Source organism: Schistocerca cancellata, chromosome 12 (genome assembly GCF_023864275.1).
Source record: "Schistocerca cancellata isolate TAMUIC-IGC-003103 chromosome 12, iqSchCanc2.1, whole genome shotgun sequence".
NCBI classification, from domain to species: domain Eukaryota; kingdom Metazoa; phylum Arthropoda; class Insecta; order Orthoptera; family Acrididae; genus Schistocerca; species Schistocerca cancellata.
Window position 1 is genome coordinate 132,897,578 of NC_064637.1, and position 18,853 is coordinate 132,916,430.

General features: G+C 46.0%; 1 protein-coding gene and 1 non-coding gene across 2 annotated transcripts in view; both read left to right on the forward strand.

Annotated features, from left to right (window-relative positions):
* Positions 1-18,853, forward strand: part of LOC126109630 (corticotropin-releasing factor-binding protein) — a 1,121,590-nt gene that overhangs the window by 552,528 nt on the left and 550,209 nt on the right. The window lies entirely within an intron of this gene.
* On the forward strand, positions 17,821-17,895 carry Trnat-ugu (transfer RNA threonine (anticodon UGU)). The gene has a single exon. It is a non-coding gene; the product is annotated as a tRNA-Thr (tRNA).

Here is an 18,853-nt window from a genome sequence, read left to right on the forward strand (position 1 = left end):
CCATGGCAGCGGCGAAGGCTTCTTTAGAAGTCTGTTTTCACCACTGGAAAATCGCTGAGGCAATAGCAGCACGGCTGGTGAATGTGCGGCCACGGAGAGTGTCTTTCATTGTTGGAAAAAGCCAAAAGTCACTAGGAGCCAGGTCAGGTGAGTAGAGAGCATGAGGAATCACTTCAAAGTTGTTATCACGAAGAAACTGTTGCGTAACGTTAGCTCGATGCGCGGGTGCGTTGTCTTCGTGAAACAGCACACGCGCAGCCCTTCCCGGACGTTTTTGTTGCAGTGCAGGAAGGAATTTGTTCTTCAAAACATTTTCGTAGGATGCACCTGTTCCCGTAGTGCCCTTTGGAACGCAATGGGTAAGGATTACGCCCTCGCTGTCCCAGAACATGGACACCATTTTTTCAGCACTGGCGGTTACCCGAAATTTTTTTGGTGGTGGTGAATATGTTTGCTTCCATTGAGCTGACTGGCGCTTTGTTTCCGGGTTGAAAAATGGCATCCACGTCTCATCCATTGTCACAACCGACGAAAACAAAGTCCCATTCATGCTGTCGTTGCTCGGCAACATGCCACACGGGCAGCCATGTGGTCGTCCGTCAGCATTCGTGGCACCCACCTGGATGACACTTTTCGCATTTTCAGGTCGTCATGCAGGATTGTGTTCACAGAACCCACAGAAATGCCAACTCTGGAGGCGATCTGTTCAACAGTCATTCGGCGATCCCCCAAAACAATTCTCTCCACTTTCTCGATCATGTCGTCAGACCAGCTTGTGCGAGCCTGAGGTTGTTTCGGTTTGTTGTCACACGATGTTCTGCCTTCATTAAACTGTCGCACCCACGAACACACTTTCTACACATCCATAACTCCATCACCACATGTCTCCTTCAACTGTCGATGAATTTCAATTGGTTTCACACCACGCAAATTCAGAAAACGAATGATTGCACGCTGTTCAAGTAAGGAAAACGTCGCCATTTTAAGTATTTAAAACAGTTCTCATTCTCGCCGCTGGCGGTAAAATTCCATCTGCCGTACAGTGCTGCCATCTCTGGGACGTATTGACAATGAACGTGGCCTCATTTTAAAACAATGCGCATGTTTCTATCTCTTTCCAGCCCGGAGAAAAAAAAAATCGGAGGCCTTAGAACTTGAATGCACCTCGTACATCGAAATGTGGTACTACAGAACAATGCTGAAGATGAGATGGGTAGGTCACATAACTAATGAGGACGTATTGAATAGAATTGGGGAGAAGAGGAGTCTGTGGTACAACTTGACTTGAAGAAGGGATCGGTTGGTAGGACATGTTCTGAGGCAGCAAGTGATCACCAATTTAGTATTGCAGGGTAGCCTGGAGGGTAAAAATCGTAGAGGGGGACCAAGAGATGAATACACTCAGCAGATTCAGAAGGATGTAGGTTGCAGTAGGTACTGGGAGATGAAGAAGCTTGCACAGGATAGAGTAGCATGGAGAGCGGCATCAAACCAGTCTCAGGACTGAAGACAACAACAACGACAACAGCAGCAACACAAGTTCACGTCTTAGTCGACAACAATATTCATGCACCTGGGAGTGAGGGCACTTCTGTCCCCTTATCGTGAGTTTTTATCGTGATATTTCACGAATACACGTCAAAACACTTGATTGTATCTGCACAACTGTCCTGAAATAATTCACATTGGCGTGAGCGTTCTTTAATCAGCATTCGGGGAGGGCGACGTTTCAATCCCATGTCCGGCCATCCTGATTTAGGTTTTCCGTGATTTCCGTAGATCACTTAAGGCAAATGTCGCGATGGTTCCTTTGAAAGGGGACTCCCGATTTCGTTCCCCATCCTTCCCTAATCCGAGCTTGTGCGCCGTCTCTAATGAGCTCGTTGTAGACGGGACGTTGAACATTAATCTCGTCATCCTTTCTTTAATCATCATTGTGCTTGAGTACCGTAACGTCACCACGTAGGTCTACTAACGGCCACAGGAGACCAAGTGCAATAATATCGTGGCGGGGTAGTAACTGCTTTGTATGTACACAACACTCTTCTGGATAATAATGCATGTTGATATAGGCAAACACACAAAACTGACACGTTTACCAATGCTCCACCGTTCCCTTGCTTACGCAACAGTAACCAGTATATATAGTATAATATTTTATGTCCATTACTAGGTTTATTGACATTAATGAATAGTTGCGTACGTGATACACATTCTGTTTAATTTTCATTTTGATATGTTTAAATAATTTGACGCTGTTGTTCATGGGGCACTGCGCTCTTTAAGTAGCTGTACAAGGAAACAGAGTGACTTCGACAGAATTTCTATTTGATCTGATGCATGGTAGCTGTACACGTGGAGAAAGGTAAATTAATGGAGGAAAAAATGGTATAATGTTCGATTACATTATTAGTCTTTGGTGCTTAAATCAGTCACATCGATTAAATATCTAGGCGTAGTGTTGTAAAGCAGTATGAAATGGAACGAGGCCGACCAATGTGGCCGAGCGGTTTCAGGCGCTTCAATCTGGAACCGAGCGACCGCTACGGTCGCAGGTTCGAATCCTGCCTCGGGCATGGATGTGTGTGATGACCTTAAGGTAGTTAGCTTTAAGTAGTTCTAGGTGCTAGGGGACTGATGACCTCAGATGTTAAGTCCCGTAGCGCTCAGAGCCATTTGAAATGGAACGAACGGGTGAAGTCGGTTGTTTCAAAAGCCAGTAGTTTTCGGTTATTTGGGGGATTCCAAGGAAGTGAAGATCATGTATTAAGGAGTGCGCGTAGAGATCAATAATGCGACCTATTCTCGAATACTGCTCCATTGTTTGAGATCCTGACCAGGTCGGGTCAAAGGAAGATCGGAACAATTCAGAGGCGTGCTGCTAGATTTCTTACAGGTTGCTCCGATCAGCACGCGGGTGTTATCGGGATGCCTCCTGAACTCAAATGGGGATTCTGTGAAGGGAAGGCGACTTCCTTTTCCAGGAACACTATTGAGAATATTTAGAGAACCGGCATTTGAAGCTGACTGCAGAACGATTCTGATGCCGCCAACATACACTACTGGTCATTTAAATTACTACACCAAGAAGAAATGCAGATGATAAACAGGTATTCATCGGACAAATATATTATACTAGAACTGACATGTGATTACATTTTCACGCAATTTGGGTGCATAGATCCTGAGAAATCAGTACCCAGAACAACCAGCTCTGGCCCTAATAACGGCCTTGATACGCCTGGCCATTGAGTCAAACAGAGCTTGGATGGCGTATACAGGCACAGCTGCCCATGCAGCTTCAACACGATACCACAGTTCATCAAGAGTAGTGACTGGCGTATTGTGACGAGCCAGTTGCTCAGCCACCATTGACCAGACGTTTTCAATTGGTGAGAGATCTGGATAAGGTGCTGGCCAGGGCAGCAGTCGAACATTTTATGTATCCAGAAAGTCCCGTACAGGACCTGTAACATGCGGTCGTGCATTGTCCTGCTGAAATGTAGGGTTTTGAAGGGATCAAATGGAGGGTAGAGCCACGGGTCATAACACATCTGAAATGTAACGTCCACTGTTCAAAGTACCGTCAATGGGAACAAGAGGTGACCGAGACGTGTAACCAACGGCATCCCATACTATCACACCGGGTGATACGCCAGTATGGCGATGAGGAATACACGCTTCCATTGTGCGTTCACCACGATGTCGCCAAACACGGATGCGAGCATCGTAATGCTGTAAACAGAACATGGATTCATCCGAAAAAAAAGACGTTTTGCCGTTTGTGTACCCAGGTTCGTCGTTGAGTACACCATCGCAGGCGCTCCTGTCTGTGACGCAGCGTCAAGCATAACCGCAGCCACGGACTCCGAGCTGATAGTCTGTGCTCCTGCAAACGTCGTCGAACTATTCGTGCAGATGGTTGTTGTCTTGCAAACGTCCCCATCTGCTGACTCAGGGATCGAGACGTGGCTGCACGATCCGTTACAGCCATGCGGATAAAATGACTGTCATCTCGACTGCTAGTGATATGAGGCCGTTGGGAACCAGCACAGCGTTCCGTATTACCCTCCTGAATCCACCGATTCCATATTCTGCTAACAGTCATTGGATCTCGACCAACGCGAGCAGCAATGTCGCGATGCGATAAACCGCAATCGCAATAGGCTACAATCTGACCTTTATCAAAGTCGGAAACTTGATGGTACGTATTTCTCCTCCTTACACGAGGCATGACAACAACGTTTCACCAGGCAACGCCAGTCAACCACTGTTTGCGTATGAGAAATCGGTTGGAAACTTTCCTCATGTCAGCACTTTGTAGGTGTCGCCACCGGCGCCAACATTGTGTGAATGCTCTGAAAAGCTAATCATTTGCATATCACAGCATCTTGTTCCTGTCGGTTAAATTTCGCGACTGTAGCACGTCATCTTCGTGGTTTCGCAATTTTAGTGGCCAGTAGTGTACATTGCGCGTAAGGACCACAAAGATGAGAGAAATTAGGACTCGTACGGAGGCGGATAGACTAACGTTTTCCCACCGCTTCGTCTGCGAGTCCAACAGGACGTGGAATGACTAGCAGTTCACTGTGTGATGGCTTGCGGAGATTGTAAGATGCAGATCCCCAAGAGCGACCTTCAGTAAGGGGAGCGCACGAGACGGCAGAGAGTGCACATCGCAGCATGTGTAGAGGGAAGCGATGTGTGCGTGGCGTGCTCTTCCCACCTGCCCCGCAGGGCACACACGTCACAAGGTAGAGGCCGGACTTTGTAGTTCCCTGGAAACCCTCGGTGAAGCTTTGAAGGCAAGCGAGGCTTCTAGCGAAGTGGGCCGCCCTGCCGTGTTGCTTAATCTCGCGGCGAAGCATCGTGAATAAGGCATGCCGTAATACGACCACCTCCGCTGCGTGCGATACGGGAGTTCGTGACCCACACGGGGACTAACCCCAGCTGCAGCATTACCGTGGGTTTGTGTGTGAGTTCCTAGCGTTTCACAGTAAGTTTAATAAACACGACGGATACACATAAGAGAGGCTTCCATCACCAGTATTATACTCTCCTTAGTTATACACTCCTGGAAATTGAAATAAGAACACCGTGAATTCATTGTCCCAGGAAGGGGAAACTTTATTGACACATTCCTGGGGTCAGATACATCACATGATCACACTGACAGAACCACAGGCACATAGACACAGGCAACAGAGCATGCACAATGTCGGCACTAGTACAGTGTATATCCACCTTTCGCAGCAATGCAGGCTGCTATTCTCCCATGGAGACGATCGTACAGATGCTGGATGTAGTCCTGTGGAACGGCTTGCCATGCCATTTCCACCTGGCGCCTCAGTTGGACCAGCGTTCGTGCTGGACGTGCAGACCGCGTGAGACGACGCTTCATCCAGTCCCAAACATGCTCAATGGGGGACAGATCCAGAGATCTTGCTGGCCAGGGTAGTTGACTTACACCTTCTAGAGCACGTTGGGTGGCACGGGATACATGCGGGCGTGCATTGTCCTGTTGGAACAGCAAGTTCCCTTGCCGGTCTAGGAATGGTAGAACGATGGGTTCGATGACGGTTTGGATGTACCGTGCACTATTCAGTGTCCCCTCGACGATCACCAGTAGTGTACGGCCAGTGTAGGAGATCGCTCCCCACACCATGATGCCGGGTGTTGGCCCTGTGTGCCTCGGTCGTATGCAGTCCTGATTGTGGCGCTCACCTGCACGGCGCCAAACACGCATACGACCATCATTGGCACCAAGGCAGAAGCGACTCTCATCGCTGAAGACGACAGGTCTCCATTCGCCCCTCCATTCACGCCTATCGCGACACCACTGGAGGCGGGCTGCACGATGTTTTTGGGGCGTGAGCGGAAGACGGCCTAACGGTGTGCGGGACCGTAGCCCAGCTTCATGGAGACGGTTGCGAATGGTCCTCGCCGATACCCCAGGAGCAACAGTGTCCCTAATTTGCTGGGAAGTGGCGGTGCGGTCCCCTACGGCACTGCGTAGGATCCTACGGTCTTGGCGTGCATCCGTGCGTCGCTGCGGTCCGGTCCCAGGTCGACGGGCACGTGCACCTTCCGCCGACCACTGGCGACAACATCGATGTACTGTGGAGACCTCACGCCCCACGTGTTGAGCAATTCGGCGGTACGTCCACCCGGCCTCCCGCATGCCCACTATACGCCCTCGCTCAAAGTCCGTCAACTGCACATACGGTTCACGTCCACGCTGTCGCGGCATGCTACCAGTGTTAAAGACTGCGATGGAGCTCCGTATGCCACGGCAAACTGGCTGACACTGACGGCGGCGGTGCACAAATGCTGCGCAGCTAGCGCCATTCGACGGCCAACACCGCGGTTCCTGGTGTGTCCGCTGCGCCGTGCGTGTGATCATTGCTTGTACAGCCCTCTCGCAGTGTCCGGAGCAAGTATGGTAGGTCTGACACACCACGGTCAATGTGTTCTTTTTTCCATTTCCAGGAGTGTATAAGACACTTTGCCAACGCTGAGGTAACTTTTTCGATTTCGCGACTGTCGAAATCACGTTGTTTTGAGGGGAAAAGCTCGTCGAGCCATATTCACAGCGCATTTTCATCCGGAAAGGAAGTGCCGTGAAGGTTGTTCGACGGAGAGCGGAGAAGGTGAAAATCTGAGGGCGCAAAATCAGGTGAATGAGGTGGGTTCGGAATGACTTCCCAACCCCAGTTTTGTACTGCGTTTTCTGTCAGTGTGGCAGAATGCGGGATGCTGTTGTCGTGGAGCAGAATCACTTTACGCAGTCTTTCTGGTCGTCGTCCTTAGATGGAGTTTGCAAGACGTCTCAGTTGTTGACAATGAATATCAGCAGTGATGGGCACAAAAAAAATGGCTCTGAGCACTATGGGACTTAACATCTGTGATCATCAGTCCTCTAGAACTTAGAACTACTTAAACCTAACTAACCTAAGGACATCACACACATCCATCCCCGAGGCAGGATTCGAACCTGCGACCATAGCATGATGGGCACACATCGGGGGGAGCAATTGGCAGTAAACCACACCATCGCTGTTTCACCACGTGCATAACGTTATCGTTTGTGGATATACGCAGATCTTTGTATGCGGAGTTGCTTTTTTTTGGGAGGGGCGTCATTCATTCCTTTCTTTGCCTTATGTTAGCTTAAAGACACAATTTCTCGTCGCCAGTAACGATGCAGGATAGGAGTGGTCCTTGTTGTTCACGAACTGATTGATGACAAACAAGCAGAGCCGCATAACTGGCTGCCCGTTGATTTTTGTGGTTTTCACTTCGAGCATGCGGTACCCATACACCCCATTTTTGAGCCTTCCCCACTACGTAAAAGTTGCACTATGCTGAAATGGTCAGAGTTCATAGCATTAGCCAGTTCTCGAGTATACTGACGCGGATCATGGTGGATTAATGGATTTAAACGATCTTCGTTAAATGCCTTACTTATTCCTGAACATCGAGGTCGTTCTTCTTTTGCTGATGCGTTTGTCCCGCAGTTTGCGCAGGGTCGGCATGGTTACAATTGGATTTGGCAACGTTCATTGGAAGGGGTGGCCACAGATGCCCTTCCTGCCGCCACCCCGTACCCTCCCCCCCCCGCCCACACTGGACATAATGAGTGTACCCCACTTGTCTGCATCTAGTGTAAATCATGGAATAGTCCAAACGTGTTGCAAATGTCTGTCAGTCGCGTAACTGAGGCGGGATGTGGGGACCAGCCCGGTATTCACCTAGAGGGATGTGGAAAACCACCTAAAAATCACATAGAGGCTGCCCGGCACACCGGCCCTCGTCGTTAATGCGCCAGGCGGATTGGATCTGGGGCCGGCGCGCCTCTACCCGAGTCCAGGAAGCAGCGCATTAGCGCTGTCGGCTAATGTGGCGGGTGCCTGAACGTCGAGAGTCACTAATGTCAAAACGATCCTCCTCAAAGCGAGAAAATCATTTTCTTGCTGTACCCTTTCCAGTGGCGTTATCCACATACACGGCGCAAATGTTTCTGGCTGCATCTGCTGTTGTCACCCATCTATTGAACTCAAACAGAAGAATATGTCGGAAATGTTCAGATTTCTCCATTTTTGCCCTTTATTTCCTAGGCTCCGCAGCTTCACGCACTATCTCCAAACGACACTATGACAACATGTAAACTCAAATAGCAACAGTGAACTCCAGATAAAGACGGCAGTCGGTAAACAAACCAATAGCAATCAGAATACCGAGATGCAAAACAAAAGTTCTAAGAACTTATGCACCAAGCTAATAATTTACCTCCTCGTTGCGCTCAAGAGTGGGCGTCATAGTTTTGGTTAGTGTAGCGCTTCGTGCAGTTCACTTACATGGCCGCACTCTTAAATTGGGGATGAATGCAGGACAACGTCCGTGAAAAACAGAACTCAGCAGTTAGTCATGATTAATGACAATAATCATTAGCAGGACACGCTGAAAAAGTATTTAGAGGTAACTGGTAAAGCCCTGTTTCTTCAAAGAATCGATGACCCATGTATGAAGCAGCTTCAAATATCTGACTGCAAATGACTTACTATTTCAAATATTTGTCTTTAAACGTGTAATCGACAAAAACTTTAGGAAATGTTTGAAATTATGCTTAAAACTTCTTGGAAGTCGCCCAGTGTCCTCATAGTAATACAATGATTTTAGTGTGGTTGAGTTGGCGCCCCATTCCAAGCGAAAGTCAGTTTTTGAAATACAAAAAAAAAAAAAAAAGGCTCTGAGCACTATGGGACTTAACATCTATGGTCATCAGTCCCCTAGACCTTAGAACTACTTAAACCTAACTAACCTGACAGCACACAACACCCAGTCATCACGAGGCAGAGAAAATCCCTGAACCCGCCGGGAATCGAACCCGGGAACCCGAGCGTGGGAAGCGAGAACGCTACCGCACGACCACGAGCAGCGGACTTTTGAAATACAGGGTGAAAATTATTTAAACCGACAAACTCTTGGAGGTTGTAAGGAACATAAAAACAAATATTTTTCCCTAATGTCATTTTTTCCTATAGGGATTCTTTAAACCGGTGGAGGCCGTATTACCATCTTCAGTTGTAGGTAACTGCTGTCCACCAGTGTAGTAGCGCATTGTCTCTGTTTACTAATGGAACGATACTCCTGGAGTGAGTACACTGATATGGTTGGTGCGTGCTACGTAGCGTACCACAACGGACGAGCTGCACAGCGGGTTTAACAACAACAATATCCTATTCGCCGCATCCCGCATCATACGACCTTTGCTGCTGTGTACCAACGTCTGCGTGAGACCGGGTCATTTAGCAGATTACCTGGACAGGGACGCCGTCGCACGGTAAGAACGCTGCAATTTGAGGAAGCTGTCTTGCAGCATGTGGAGCGGGATCCTTCATTCAGCAATCGTACAATTGCACGCAACATGGGTACGAATCAGTCCGTCGAGAGCAATTGTTACATCCATTTCACTTGCAGCGACAATCTGGAACCAGTTGATTATCCACCCAGAGCACAGTTTTCGCAGTGGTACCTGGAACAATGTGAAATGCATCCTACATTTCCATCCTCTTTGTTGTTTACCGATGAAGCAACGTTAGGGCGTGATGGAGTCTTGAACATGCACAATTCGCATGTTTGGAGTGAGAATAACCCACGTGCCACAGTTACTAGCGCCCATCAAGCGCGGTTCTACGTTAATGCGTAGGTCGATGTTGTTCGGGACTGTTTAATTGGGCCGTATCTGCTACTTGGGCCATTAAATGGCTGGCATTATTACAATTTTCTCGCCACAGCATTGCCAGAATTGCCGGAAGACGTCCCGCCCCTACAAGACAACACATCTGGTTCCAACATGATGGGGCGCCGGCACATTTCAGTCGTCGTGTGTGTCGATTCCTGGACCGACGGTTCCCAGAAACGTGGGTTGGCAGAGGTTGTCCTGTACCATGGCCTACTCGATCCCCAGATATGTCCCTTCTGGAATTTTTGTGTGGGAAGAGATGCGCAACCTTGTTTACGCAACTCCTGTTGCATCAGAAGAGGATCTGGTTGCCCGGATAGTAGCAGCAGCAGGAACAATTCAGGATACTCCTGGGGTTTTTGCCCTTTGTTTACGTGTCAATGGAGGCATTTTTTGAAAGTCTACTGTAATTGAAATTGGGTTGTGTTAATGTGTTTTCTCTTGGTCATAAAAAATGGAAAAGTGTTTGTTGGTTTAATTAATTTGCCAGCAGAGGTCAAGGACTGTGTGGTCCCGGCGAAGATTCGAGTCCTTCCTCGGGCATGGATGTGTGTGTTTGTCCTTAGGATAATTTAGATTAAATAGTGTGTAAGGTTAGGGACTGATGACCTTAACAGTTAAGTCGCATAAGATTTCGCACACATTTGAACATTTTTGCCGCCAGAGAAGTCTTCCTCTACCGGTTTAAATACTCCTCATAAGAAAAAATGACACTAGGGAAAAACATTTGTTTTGATGTCCCCTACAACCTCCCAGAGTTTGTCGGTTTAAATACTTTTCACCCTGTATATCTCAATGGTTGACGGGATTTCTTCTAAAAGATGTGCAGTATAATATATAATTTTGCACGTACATTGTAAGTAGGCTGTTTATGTTTTCTTATTGGCAACGTTACGTAGCGCTCTATATGAAAATCAGAATATTTTTTTATGGTTTGAAATTATTGCAGAAAGCTACGACGATTGTAAGATTTGACTGAGGTATTATGATGTTATTTTTACGACGACGATGTGTATTATGCTGTTGAGGTATGTTTATGTCAATAAGATGATGCTACCATATATGAGGAATGTGATTACGTGTTTATATGTATATGAATAATGAATAGAAGTTAGGGACTCTTGACTTGTGAAAAAGGATGTTGGAAACCAAGAATCGTACTTTAAGAGTTATGAAATGTGTGTAAATGCGTGAATGTATCACAATGACGACGAAAATTTTTTGGACCCTGTTATATCAATAGAATTTTGTTTCTACACATTTGCGACACCCAGTCCCCAAGTGGAGAAAATCTCCGAGCCGGTGCGAAAGGAGTTGCGCTCCGTTTCGAGACAAGCTAGTTTTCTCACGCATCTCAGCGTTCATGACGTCATATATCCTGAATACATTATGTGTTACGTGTGAGTACTGTCTGCGAACTGTGTTGCGAGTAGAGTTATAGTAATGAAATAAAAATTAAAACGTCGAGCCTAATGATGCTGAAGTTTTACTGCATGGACAGCGAAAATTTAGTAAACGATAAACTTTTTTCTTTTCATCATTTTGTGTCGTGGGACGAGGTGCTGATGTGTGCCAGAGAGTAAAAGACGTGAAATTATGAATAAAGGTTTTTTTTCCAAGAACCTACGTGCTCATATTCTCAAATACTGGATGTATATAGTCTGGGGAATTTGCGTACCGTGAGTTACGCTGCCTGTTCACAAACAGTTTCCAATTGTAATACGTAAGTTATTTACCTTGTAATCAGTAGACTGCGACAGTATTTTAATTTTCTTTAAATTGCTTAATAATCACGCGAAATATTGAAATATTGAAAATAGATTTTTTTTGTTGCCCGTTGGAAGTGGAGGGTAGGCAACCTACCTGGTATTGAGTCTTGGGATAGCAGTTTACTAATATGCCAACTGCCTTGCCGCAGCGGTAACACGGTTCCCGTCACACCACCGAAGTTAACTGATATCGGGCTGGGCTAGCACTTGGATGGGTGACCATCCGGTCTGCCGAGTGCTGTTGGCAAGCGGGATGCACTCAGCCCTTGTGAGGCAAACTGAGGAGCTGCTTGACTGAGAAGTAGCGGCTCCGGTCTCATAAACTGACATACGGCCGGGAGAGCGGTGTGCTGACCACATGTCCCTCCACACGAGATGCATTCAAGTTCTAAGGCCTCCGATTTTTTTTCTCCGGACTGGAAAGAGATAGAAACATGCCCATTGTTATAAAATGAGTCTGCGTTCATTGTCAATACGTCCCAGAGATGGCAGCACCGTACGGCAGATGGAATTTTACCGCCAGCGGCGAGAATGAGAACTGTTTTAAATACTTAAAATGGCGACGTTTTCCTTACTTGAACAGCGTGCAATCATTCGTTTTCTGAATTTGCGTGGTGTGAAACCAATTGAAATTCATCGACAGTTGAAGGAGACATGTGGTGATGGAGTTATGGATGTGTCGAAAGTGCGTTCGTGGGTGCGACAGTTTAATGAAGGCAGAACATCGTGTGACAACAAACCGAAACAACCTCGGGCTCGCACAAGCCGGTCTGACGAGAAAGTGGAGAGAATTGTTTTGGGGGATCGTCGAATGACTGTTGAACAGATCGCCTCCAGAATTGGCATTTCTGTGGGTTCTGTGAACACAATCCTGCATGACGACCTGAAAATGCGAAAAGTGTCATCCAGGTGGGTGCCACGAATGCTGACGGACGACCACATAGCTGTCCGTGTGGCATGTTGCCAACCAATGTTGACGCGCAACGACAGCATGAATGGGACTTTCTTTTCGTCGGTTGTGACAATGGATGAGACGTGGAGGGCGTAATCCTTACCCATTGCGTTCCAAAGTGCACTACGGTAACAGGTGCATCCTACGAAAATGTTTTGAAGAAAAAATTCCTTCCTGCACTGCAATAAAAACGTCCGGGAAGGGCTGCGCGTGTGCTGCTTCACCAAGACAATGCACCCGCACATCGAGCTAACGTTACGCAACACTTTCTTTGTGATAACAACTCTGAAGTGATTCCTCATGCTCCCTACTCACCTGACCTGGCTCCTAGTGACTTTTGGCTTTTTCCAACAATGAAAGACACTCTCCGTGGCCGCACATTCACCAGCCGTGCTGCTATTGCCTCAGCGATTTTCCAGTGGTCAAAACAGATTCCTAAAGAAGTCTTCGCCGCTGCCATGGAATCATGGCGTCAGCGTTGTGAAAAATGTGTACGTCTGCAGGGCGATTACGTCGAGAAGTAACACCAGTTTCATCGATTTCGGGTGAGTAGTTAATTAGAAAAAAAATCGGAGGCCTTAGAACTTGAATGCACCTCGTATCTGCATCCAGTGACACCTAAGGGCTCAGGACGACACGGCGGCCGGTCGGTACCATTGGGCCTGCTTCCCGTAGGCAAAAGACAGGTTTGCCGCATATTAGTTAACAGCCTGTAGATACTTAGATCAGCTTTTTAGCTACGAATCTGAAACGTACGTCACTAATCAGTTTCAAGTATTACGTGGCACAATGTGCAGGACACAGTGTGACATAAAAAGGAAGAAAGGAAGGTTCAATGGCAACATTTTACAAACTAATCGTTACACTAACGGACATCATTGAGAGACACACATATTAGATATGACTTCTATATTTTTGAAGCCCTGACGAAAGAAAGTTGTGGCCGTCGATTTGCTTGGACGAAGAGGGGCCCTTCTGGCCACAACCATGGGTTCGTAGACAATCGAGAACATTTTTCCGTGAAGGAGTTGACCGTCTCGTCTTACAGCGGGATAAGTATATTAGTCATTATGGCGATTACTTTTTAAGTAATAAAGAGTGTATTTGACTGCCCCTTAAGCACTCGAAGACATATGTAGCGACGCACCACAAAAAAATTATCCGGATGGGGAGGAAATCGCTAGATGTGATACACACGTACAGATAAATCATTACAATTTCATAAAAATTGGATGAATTAACCGACCAGTTAACGGAGGAGGCCCGTGTTTCTGGCCCTAAAATGAAGTTTAGTGTACCATCCTCAGACTTCAAGTTGCGGATGTGGGTATTGGCTGAGGAAGAATGGGCAGAGATTTGGCGCCTTTCAGTTTGTCCTAAAGAGGATTATGCGTTGCGATCCGAACAGTATTTATAGGCTCCCCGCCGTGTCGAAAATTTTAGCTGAGCAGGAAACTCAAAGCTACCTTGTACGAATTGCTACAAACAAAGGTTTAGCTCGGATAGGCATAAAACGTAAAGGCCCTCGCAGATTATCAAACGTACTCCCAGACTTCACGTATTTATGAAATTATGTGGCAGTGTGCTGTTCTGATTGACTCGGTTGGGACCAGTTATAATTGACGAACGACTTGACAAACATGTGTGACTGCTTGCGCACGCGTTTGTGAAACAATAGTCATTTACTTGCCGGTCTGTTGTGTACGATTTTGAGATAACTGGCAGCTGGAGTATACAGGGTGATTCAAAAAGAATACCACAACTTTAAAAATGTGTATTTAATGAAAGAAACATAATATAACCTTCTGTTATACATCATTACAAAGAGTATTTAAAAAGGTTTTTTTTCACTCAAAAACAAGTTCAGAGATGTTCAATATGGCCCCCTCCAGACACTCGAGCAATATCAACCCGATACTCCAACTCGTTCCACACTCTCTGTAGCATATCAGGCGTAACAGTTTGGATAGCTGCTGTTATTTCTCGTTTCAAATCATCAATGGTGGCTGGGAGAGGTGGCCGAAACACCATATCCTTAACATACCCCCATAAGAAAAAATCGCAGTGGGTAAGATCAGGGCTTCTTGGAGGCCAGGCTACATTTTCCTCACTCGTTCTCGGCCGTCCAGAACTTTTCCCTTTGCACAAACACCCATTCTCTGTAAACTGTTTATACCAACGTTTAATACACCACCTATCAGGAGGTTTAACACCATACTTCGTTCGAAATGCACGCTGAACAACTGTCGTCGATTCACTTCTGCCATACTCAATAACACAAAAAGCTTTCTGTTGAGCGGTCGCCATCTTAGCATCAACTGACGCTGACGCCTAGTCAACAGCGCCTCAAGCGAACAAATGTACAACTAAATGAAACTTTATAGCTCCCTTAATTCGCCGACAGATAGTGCTTACAAGGGAACATCCCCATCGCACCCCCCTCAGATTTAGTTATAACTTGGCACAGTGGATAGGCCTTGAAAAACTGAACACAGATCGATCGAGAAAACAGGAAGAAGTTGTGTGGAACTATGAAAAAATAAGCAAAATATACAAACTGGGTCGTCCATGCGTAAGATAAGCAATATTAAGGGCAATATGAGGCGAGGAGCTCCGTGGTCCCGTGGTTAGCGTGAACAGCTGCGGAACGAGAGGTCCTTGGTGAAATCTTCCCTTGACCGAAAATTTTAACTTTTTATTTTCAGTTTATGTGAAAAACTCTTATGTTTTCATCACTTTTTTTGGAGTGATTATTACATCCACAAGAAAATCTAAATCGGGCAAGGTAGAAGAAACTTTTCACCCATTCGCCAAGTGTACTAGTTAGGTGGGTCGACAACATATTCCTGTCATGTGACGCACATGCTGTCACCAGTGTCATATACAAAATATCAGACGTGTTTTCCTGTGGAGGAATCGGTTGACCTATGACCTTGCGACCAAATGTTATCGGTTCCCATTGGTGAGGCACGTCATTTCGTCTACTAAACGCACGGTTTTGCGGTGCGGTCGCAAAACACAGACACTAAACTTATTACAGTGAACAGAGACGTCAATGAACGAACGGACAGATCATAACTTTGCGAAAATAAAGAAAGCAAAATTTTCAGTGGAGGGCAGATTTGAACCAAGGACCTCTCATTCTGCAGCTGTTCACGCTTACCACGGGACCACGGCGCTCGTTGCCTCACTTTGCCCTTAATATTGCCTATCTTACGCATGGACGACCCAGTTTGTATATTTTGCTTATTTTTTCATAGTTCCACAGAACTTCTTCCTGTTTTCTCGATTGATCTGTGTTCAGTTTTTCAAGGCCTATCCATTGTGCCAACTTATAACTAAATCTGAGGGGGGTGCGATGGGGATGTTCCCTTGTTAGCTCTGCCTTTTGTCGTTGCAGAGTTTTAAATTCCTAAAGTTGTGGTATTCTTTTTGAATCACCCTGTATTTCTAAGAAGTTTGAATCCTACACTGTTCCTCGTACATTTCCCAATAGCGTCAAAATACTTCTCTAACGATACGAACGGTTTGGCGGCTCCGTGAAAAGTGAGATTAAATTGGACAAACATTGTTGGTACGTCTGCTTGCTTGTTTGAGAAAATCGTGGATATCAAACACTGAATTTTGCGAAGAAGTTTGACCCCTTTTTGCTACTGCCTGAAGAGGGACTTCCTATTTCGGTGCTGTTTGTTCGAAATGCAGCAAAGCTGCTGATCTTGTGAAACTGAAGATAACCCTTGGAACAAGTAGTTCTGTTTTATTGTACCACGAGAGCGGGTATCTACGGCAGTGGGAACGTTTTCATCTCGGTGTGCCTACATCCTCAATTATTTGCAGGATGTATTCCAATCACCGCCTTCTTCTACTGCCGGACGACGTTAATTTTGTGCGGTCCACTGCGTATTTACGGCTAAAACTCAGGGAACAATGATACATGATTGAATACTAACTCCAAATATTCGTACATTTTAAACAATTGAAGCAAGACACACCCGGAAAGTTCTAGAGAGGCACGACTTAATCGAAAAAACATCGTCACAGTTCAGCCAATTTGCAATAAATATTTATAAATCATGTACGCAAATCTTCCATGTGGATCAATCTACCTGTGTGGATGCTTGTTTTGGTGACTTTACGGTAGTTTTGGACGCCCCGTGAGTGTTTCGTCTTTTTCTCGGCTTCAAAACACATTTCCCCTCCATCTCTCTATCGCGACAACCTTGCATCAGAAAATCCTCCCCGCCTCCATCTCCCCAGGGAAAACAGTCGCTTCTTTTCACGACTGATCTTATGTTGTAACGTCCCCATAGAAAAATTATAAATGACTGTGCTGATAAACCTCTTACGTTATTTGATTTTCGAACAGCTGAGCAAAACTGAACGTACTCAGACATTCCTCTCTTTACTTATTCTGATCATCACTAAACTAACACACAATACTTTTTTTAGCGCAACGCAATCTGACTTTCAATAATCTCTCCAAAAGAATGGCCCTGACTAACAATAACCTATACCTTTCATGAATCACTTACCTCACACAATCTTCGTTACTCGAACTACTGCAATACAGCGAACAGCAATACTGCCAGCTAAGTGAAAGGTTCTAACTACTGAAGGCACTAACTACTGATAGGCATACTTAACAAATGAAAGATTTTCATAGAGAACAAACAATGTATTTACCTTAATAGTGTTCAAATATATATATATATCAGTTCATGACATCCAGTCTTACAAATTTACTCTCTCTGATGGACACACGTCCAGATCATCCGCTCTCAAAACTCCTCCATCTCGCCCCCCACATCCACCACTGCAGGCGGCTCATATATATCTGTATCAGCTCATGACGTTCAGTCTTTATATGACGGTAGTATCTGTTCCCGAAAGAACAGTTACCGTTGATGACCATGCAGCTTTACTATCAATGAAATGATAATTAAATGGACACCCTATCTGCAAACAGGCGTTGATGTACTTCATTGGGGACATGATGAAAATGTGTCCCCCGACCGGGATTCGAACCCGGGATCTCCTGCTTACATGGCAGACGCTCTATCCATCTTTTTTCTTTCTTTTTTTTTTTTTTTTTTTTAATCTCGTTTTGTTCGTTGCATCTGCTCGGGGCGGACGTCGTAAGACAATCCATCTGAACCACCGAGGGCACAGAGGATAGTGCGCCTGCAAGGACTTACCCCTCGCACGCTCCCCTGAGACCCACATTCCTAACATGTCTACATCACTACAAACATCTATTAGGCGCACTACGAATGTAGTGGTGTGGACATGTTAAGAATGTGAGTCTCACGGGGAGCGTGCGAGGGATAAGTCCTTGCAGGCGCACTATCCTCTGTGCCCTCGGTGGCTCAGATGGATAGAGCGTCTGCCATGTAAGCAGGAGATCCCGGGTTCGAGTCCCGGTTGGGGCACACATTTTCAAATTGTTCCCAACGAAATACATCAACGCTTGTTTGCAGATAGGGTGTCCATTTAATTTAGTCTTACAAATTTCCAGATCGTCCGCTCATATTAACATCTCTAAAGTCTGGCTTCTCTTCCCCCACATCTACCACTACTGGCGGCTCACCTCCAACTGCGTAATGCTACGGGCTGTTCCCATCCAACTGCCCAACACTACAATAGCAGATATTCCAACAATGAGTACAACCAGCCACAGACTGCACAGAACACAGTCAGTGATTTACATACAGACCGCTACGTGGCGTTACCAACATAAAAACCTAAACAGCCTACTTACAATGCGGCTTGGGGCGCTTCTGCAGTTACGCACATGATAAAAAAAAGTACCAACGGAGGAAGAAGCAATTCAAGAAAGCGATGTTCCATCACTCAATCAACGGATTGAAAGCCCAGACGACCAACGATACGTCTCATTTTAATTTTATGAGCAAGTCAGTAAAGCGTTGGTCCACCTCTGACCCTTACGCAAGTAGTTATTTGGCTTGGCACTCATGGGTTGAGTCGTTGAATCTCCTGCTTACAACAACCCTACCACAACAAAAGAGTCGAGGGACATGAAAGGGAAGCAGTGGTTGGGAAGGGAGTAAGACAGGGTTGTAGCCTCTCCCCGATGTTATTCAATCTGTATATTGAGCAAGCAGTAAAGGAAACAAAAGAAAAATTCGGAGTAGGTATTAAAATCCATGGAGAAGAAATAAAAACTTTGAGGTTCGCCGATGACATTGTAATTCTGTCAGAGACAGCAAAGGACTTGGAAGAGCAGTTGAACGGAATGGACAGTGTCTTGAAAGGAGGGTATAAGATGAACATCAACAAAAGCAAAACAAGGGTAATGGAATGTAGTCGAATTAAGTCGGGTGATGCTGAGGGTATTAGATTAGGAAATGAGACACTTAAAGTAGTAAA